The sequence below is a fragment of the Amblyraja radiata genome, chromosome 14, assembly GCF_010909765.2.
Source record: "Amblyraja radiata isolate CabotCenter1 chromosome 14, sAmbRad1.1.pri, whole genome shotgun sequence".
NCBI lineage: Eukaryota > Metazoa > Chordata > Chondrichthyes > Rajiformes > Rajidae > Amblyraja > Amblyraja radiata.
Window position 1 is genome coordinate 54,329,854 of NC_045969.1, and position 6,001 is coordinate 54,335,854.

The following is a 6,001-nucleotide window of genomic DNA, read 5'->3' on the forward strand; positions in this document are numbered from 1 at the left end:
CTCCTCATTGGCTCGCCGCCCCGCTGACGTCACCGCCCACGCGTCATGGGTGGCGACGGACCTAGGGGGCACGCCTGCGCATGCGCGGCCCGGCGGCTAGTATCTTTGCCCACAACCTCTATGATCTTTGCCCACAACCGAAGATGCCAGAGGAGCAAGATAGACCACGAGGCGATAAAGCCGTAGTAGGTCATGGGCAAAGATGCTAGAGGAGCGAGTATCTTTGCCCACAACTGTGAGTCATGGGGCCATTCGGCCCATTCGGCCCATTGAGTCTCCTCAGCAGAACTTTTTTTATCAATGTCACATTTGCGAAATGCAAACACGCAATGAAATATACTCATCAGTCATAGGAGCAGAATTAGGCCGTTCAGCCCATCAGGTCTGCTCCGCCCGCCATTCAATCATGGCTGATCTTTCTCTCCCTCCTAACCCCGTTCTCCTGCCTTCTCCCCATAACCACCGACACCCGTACTAATCAAGAGTCTATCTAGCTCTGCCTTAAATATATCCACTGACTTGGCCTCCACAGCCTTCTGTGGCAACGAATTCCACAGATTCACCACCCTCTGACTAAAGAAATTTCTCCTCATCTCCTTCCTAAAGGTAAGTCCTTTAATTCTGTGGCTGTGCCCTCTGGTCCTAGACTCTCCCACTAGTGGAAAAATTCTCTCCACATCCACTCTATCCAAACCTTTCACTATTTGGTATGTTTCAATGAGGTCCCCTCTCATTATTCTAAACTCTAGTGAGTACAGGCCCAGTGCTGACAATAGCTCATCATAGGTTAACCTACTCATTCCTGGGATATATCCACTGACTTGGCCTCCACAACCTTCTGTGGCAAAGAATTCCACAGATTCACCACCCTCTGACCAAATAAATTCCTCCTCATCTCCTTCCTAAATGTATGTCCTTTTATTCTGAGGCTGTGCCCTCTTGTCCTAGACTCTCCCACTAGTGGTAATATCCTCTCAACATCCACTCTATCCAAGCTGTCGACTATTCTGTATGTTTCAATGAGGTCCACCCTCAATACCTAAACTCCAGTGAGCTCAGGCCCAGAGCCAAATGAGGCTCCATTGAGGATTAAATATGAGAGAAGCTATAAGCCCCTGATCCTGCTCTACTCATCGGCCCAGGCTGACCGAAGGTTCAAGAAGTCACGTGGAAGATGCAGCCTAGTCCCCTCTCACCCTGATAAACTCCACCAGATACAACTGTAAATGCTGGTTTGCCCCCAAAAAACTGATGCTGGTGTAACTCAGCAGGTCAGGCAGCATCTCTGGAGGACATGGATAGGCAACATCTCTGGAGTCTGAAAAAGGGTCCTGATCCATTTTCACCAGAGATGCTGCCTGACCCGCTGATCCTGATCCATGTTCACCAGAGATGATACCTGACCCATTGATCCTGATCCATGTTCACCAGACATGATGCCTGGCCCGCTGATCCTAATCCATGTTCACCAGACATGATGCCTGGCCCGCTGATCCTAATCCATGTTCACTAGAGATGCTGCCTGGACCGCTGATCCTGATCCATGTTCACCAGACATGCTGCCTGGACTGCTGATCCTGATCCATGTTCACCAGAGGTGCTGCCTGACCCACTGAGCTTCCCCTGAGTTTATGTCTTTTTTTTCTATACTGTCCAACCTCTCCTCACAATAAAACTCTCCCATTACAGGTCTTGATTCAATTTCAGATATTTGATTGTATAGCAGTGCATATTTCAGGAGGATGCAATCTCACAATGAAACACATTAATAACTAATTTCCCTGTCATTCCGTGTCACTGCAGACTGGGGACTTTGGACTTCCTACAAGATATGAGTGCAAGGGTGCAAACGTGCCAGGATCTCGACCCGAAATGTCACGCATTCCTTCTCTCCAGAGATGCTGCCTGTCCCGCTGAGCTGCTCCAGCATTTTGTGTCTACTAAAGATGGCATGCTTGCTGAAATTCTCAAACTTGGCTAAAAAAAGTGATTTCTGGGATAACTTTACCACCTCCTGGATGAGGATGACAACAGGAAAATAGTCAATGAAATCGTCTTCAAGAGCCAAATCCAATTGGGCCAACTACAATACCATGTCTGTTCCCAGCTATGCCAGAGAGCTATACCATAATTGTGGGATAGATCTTGTCCATCAGACATAATGTCATTGGATCTTCATTGTGTGCCAGCACTCAATTTCCATTTCAAGCTTATTTCCCTCTGAAGGGTTCAGGACAAATCCCCTGTAGGTTTGTATGGGCAAGCTGAGCAGTCTCTGGGCAGGAGGTGGAGCTTTAAGTTGTTAATGAAGTCCTGCAGTCATTAATTACAGGGCCTCCATGATCCCATCATTAGTGGATTATTCAGTTGACCTACAATGACCGCACATATCTTGCCTTGCTCTGTTGAAAGTGAAGTCAATCTTTTGCCTGATTTTGAATGACCTTGCACAAAAGATACTTCCTTATATTTACAGCTATCTGCTCCATTAATCAACAAGCACAAAAGGCACAAATAAGCGTACTAATAAAGCATGAAGTAGGACATTAGGCCCCTCAAACCCTCCCCGCTATTAAAGATCATAAGATGGTCTTGACGCTGGGTTTCGACCCCAAATATCAACAGTTGCTTCCCCCTCTACAGCTGCTGCTCAACCTACTGATTTTTTCCAGTGGATTATTTGTTGCTCTACATTGTAACACCTGTAGTCTCTTGTGTCTCCTTTACAAAGATCATGGCTGGTTTGTTTATCGTCCACATATTGTCACCTATCCATGATAATCTTTCACTCCTTTGCTTATCATGTGATAACTTCTGCCTTAAAGCATATTCACAAGGCTCTGCCTTTGAAAAAGTTCCAAAAACTCGAAACACTCTTGTAGAATAAAAACCTCAACTCTGCGTAAAATAGTCAACCACTTATTTTTAGACAATGGTCCGTGGTTCAATTATCTCCCACAAGAGGCACCAATCTCTCTATATCCACACATGATCCCTCTGGATCTTATGTTTCAACTACCACTCTTCGAAACTCCAGCAGATTCATCTCAATCCTGTCTAAAGGGCCTGTCCCACTTGGGCGTCATTTGCGCGTCACGCAGGTGGCGGGTGAGGATTTTGAGCATCACAAAATCCTGGGACGCCGCGCGCTACTGCATTAGCCACCACGCCTCAACACACACCTTGCGCGTGTCATGCACGCTATGCGCGTGTCATGACGCGCCAACCAATTTTTAGGATGTCGCGTAAATGACGCCCAAATTACGCCCAAATGGGACAGGCCCTTTACCTCTCTTCACAATACAACTCTCCCATTACATCCCATTTACACCTCAGCGGTATGAACATTGACTTCTCTAACTTCAAGTAGCCCTAGCTTTCCCTGTCTCTTCATCGCCCCCCCCCCCCCTTCCCAGTTCTCCTACTAGTCTTACTGCCTCATTTTATCTCTGTACCGCTCACTCCCCTGACATCAGTCTGTGGAAAGGTCTCAATCTCAACCTGAAACGTCACCTATTCCTTCTCTCCAGAGATGCTGCCTGTCCCGCTGAGTTACTCCAGTATTTTGTGTCTACCTCCCATTACAGAACTTGATTTCACTTCAGACATTTGATTGCAAAACACTGCTTATTTCAGGAAGATGCAATTGTAAATGAAAACCAGGTTCAAGAGCAGCTACTTCCCAACAACTGTCAGGCTCTTGAACACTAACCACAGCAACAATGTGTTGTTTTGGTTACAGACGTGTTACTCTGCAGCAAGTAAGAATCTCAATGTTCCGTTGTTGATACATACTATTTAAGTCTCTCTCTCTCTCTCTCTCTCTCTATCCCTCACTTATCATTTGTACCATTCTGGACTGAGTACTTTTGACTTCCTGGCATAAGAAATGCTTGTTCACCTGATGTTTCCCTGTTTCCATAAAACCAGACAACAAAAGATTTAATTTCCCATTCCAGGTCTTGGTCTTGCAAAGCTATGAACTAATGCAGAATCTAGGTCGGAAGAAGGGTTACGACCCGAAACGTCACCAATTCCTTCTCTCCAGAGACGCTGAGTTACTCCAGCATTTTGTGTCGACCTGTGAACTTCTAATGCAGTACCATACTTTAAATGAAAGAGACCGACAATGTATGCAGTACTTTTGATGAGATTTCAGCAGTGCCCAATATAACTAAAGATGGAGAAATCAAGGAAAAGAATTCTAGGATTTAGGTTTTAAAAGTCTTCTGCCAATGATGAAAGAGTTGGGGGAAGGGAGATAATTAATTGGGACAATTTCAGTGTTGCTGTAATTGTCTACTAATCATGTTTGCTTACTTACAAAGATTGTTTTACAATGATTGCTATACATTGTGCAATAATGTTTTGGGGCCAAAACTGAAATTGATTTTTTTTTGACCAATCAACATTTTTTTTTAAATCTTCCGAAAACCTAGCAAAGTTAATAATGAACAAGTTGCATATACAATATAACATTTATTCTGATTATACAACCTCAAAATATACAGTTTTACAATTGACTTCTACAGTTTGATGAAAAATAACTGACCTTTTAGAGCAGAATTAAAGTAAAGGTGTGAATACGTATGTACTATGAGTACTTTCAATACTGCCCATTAAATCGACAACATAAAAAATGAGAGCAAGGTCAGAACACTTGCTGACTCATTCAAAACCTGGTATTCTTGGTTACTAAGGTTAGAAATGGCAAAAAACAAGTGAAAGGATTCAATGCTGTTATTTGAATACTACGTCACATCATCTATTTGCAAAAATAAAAGAAAGCTTTTAAACTATTCAGGCCGGCTTACAATGCAATGTTCAAATATTCAAAAATAATCTTCAAAAACGTAATAGCCATCTTAGAATATTCATTCATTTTACTGTTCTCACGAAGGAAAGCAGAGAAGAAAAAAATATTGAAACAACGATAAGAGTGCTGGGATAACTCAGCCGGTCAGGCAGCATCTCTGGAGAACATGGGTAGGGCGATGTTTCAGGTCGAGTCCTTCTTCAGACAAAAAAAATGTTAATCGTTACATTAAAGGATTTATTTTCGTCAATCCTTTCCTGTTTGACATCCTTTTTTAAAAACTAAAATTAGAAAATCTAACCTAAAATAATTTGCTTTCAGTGACTCAGACCACTTTTGGGAAACTTTAGCTCCTCTTGATTACTGCACGTATCTTGAGAGTACTTCTTTGTTAAAAGCTTCATTCAGTTATCTTCAGGAAGTGGCTGGTGAAAAATAAGAAAGTTGGCAAAGTTACTGTACAAATACATTATCAATTATTTTGACACAACGATAAGCTTCATTCATGAATATTGTTGCTTCTGATTGTTAATTACATTTGACAAAGGGAGAGTCCAGATGACACAACTCGTTTCTTTCAGGCAGATTCACCAGGATTCAGATGATGAATGAGTTTATTTGATTTGATCAACTCCTTTAGGGAGTCTGAAGTGGAGATGACTAGGGAGGGGAGAGAGGACACAGGACAGAGAAACCACTGGTGTGTGGGGTGTTTAGAAACTCCAGAACTTAATCAGGCCCAAGACTGGCTCACTGCATGGAAACAGTGCAGGGGTGATGGCTGTACAGTCAGTGTGCAGGTCAGGGAGCAGTGTGTGGCCGTGGGAATGTCAGCTTTGGGTAGAGAGACAGGGGATAAAAGTTGTACTTAGTTAGAGTCTAGATTGACTCACTGAAGGGAAATCAGTGTTGTTCCAGCAGAAATCAACAACTTTCCTGAACTACACAGTCTAATATCCCTGGCACACAGCAATGGACAGATTATTTTTTGGGACAGCACTCTTCTTCAGAATGTGTTAGTGATCAAGTTACATACGTCAAACATTGATCCTGTGTCTCAGTGTGGAAGAGGCTTACCCCTGAGAAGATAAAACTTAATGAAGAACAGGATAGTAAAAATAAATTTTATTTTTTTCCCCTATGTCTACTTAAAAGTTAGTCCATCCGTATTGAATTAATGGAAGA

General features: G+C 43.0%; 1 long non-coding RNA gene across 1 annotated transcript; it reads left to right on the forward strand.

The window, feature by feature from the left end:
* Positions 1 to 552: 552 nt before the first annotated feature.
* Positions 553 to 4,558, forward strand: LOC116980790. The gene is made up of 2 exons (XR_004414064.1): positions 553 to 606; positions 1,804 to 4,558. It is a non-coding gene; the product is annotated as an uncharacterized LOC116980790 (long non-coding RNA).
* The last annotated feature ends 1,443 nt before the right edge of the window (positions 4,559 to 6,001 follow it).